Below are 1,264 nucleotides of genomic sequence, written 5' to 3'. Positions count from 1 at the left end.
GTAGTCGTTCCGGTCTACCGGGCCTCTCCGACCCGGCGGCCGGCGCGGGAAGACGGCGTCTCGTTCGTACCCGTCGCGGGGAGCACGTGCCGCGTTGTGGGACCGTCCGCGAACCGGTCTACCCGGCCGATCCCAGCGCGGGCCGCGGGTGCCGTCGTTGCGCGGTAGTGGCCCCGGTCTACCGGCCTGAGCCGAGCGCTGACGGAAGCCTGGCCTGTACAGCTCCCGCCCCCCCCAGCCCCCTGTCCGCCTGTCTGTCTCTGTCTCTCTCTCTCTGTGGCTTGGAGTGTAAGGTGTTGAGGTTTGGTGACGGATTCCATTTCGTCTCCATCCATCCTTGCCATTGCTGAGACATGAATTCTCCACCACGATCTCCCAATGGGGATCGATTGAAGACGTGTGCAGCAAAGTCTTCGAAGATCTGAAAGGCCAGAGGATTTTTGTTTCGTTACATACGCAAAACCGTATCTAGGATAATTATCAAGCATAGTTAAGAAATACTTGAAAATTACCTTTAGTAGGTCGAAATGGACCGACAATGTCGGTATGAGCCCCCCCTCCCCCCCGAAAAAATAATAATAATAATAATCCGTGCACACAAACGTGTGGCACGTTTGCCAATAGGGGCTGCTTTGGATACCAACGGAACAATCCAAGTAAATTTCGCAACTACTACTATCAACCATTGACAAATTCAGGCATCTTGGATAAAACTGCAAAGGATGCATGGCCCAAACGACGATGCCAACGGTGAACACATCTGGAATGAAAAGATTAGTAGTTAGTCAGTACAGGTTTAACGTTTGCAACGTTATGCGGAACCTCAGGTTGGTTCTTTGATCAACCTTTTGAACTTCATCGGCTCTAGGAGCCTTCGTTTCTGCAGTAGCAACAGGTTTGGCTCTCTCTCTCTCTCTCTCTCTCTCTCTCTCTCTCTCTCTCTCTCTCTCTCTCTCTCTGCACCTTGGAACTTTTATACTTGCTTCAATTTTCATCTGGGGTTTTGCCTTTAAGTAGTAAACACCTCTAATTGGAAAAGCACGAGCAACAACTGTCTCGTTCTTGATAACGTGGAGTTCTTTTTCTAAGAGCATAAGTCTTCGTTTAGATGATACATACTGAGTAAGTTACTTGCAGCTTCCGGAATGTATAGAACACGTGGAATCGTTTGGTCTAATTCTTTTACGTAAGCAGTTTCCCTTCTCCTTCAACTTTGCATAGGTGATTTGACCCTGAATGTAGTTCTTTTATGTCAGTCTTACGT

The sequence above is a fragment of the Erythrolamprus reginae genome, chromosome 10 (assembly GCF_031021105.1).
Source record: "Erythrolamprus reginae isolate rEryReg1 chromosome 10, rEryReg1.hap1, whole genome shotgun sequence".
Lineage (NCBI taxonomy): Eukaryota > Metazoa > Chordata > Lepidosauria > Squamata > Dipsadidae > Erythrolamprus > Erythrolamprus reginae.
Note: the sequence above shows the minus strand (reverse complement) of the source record.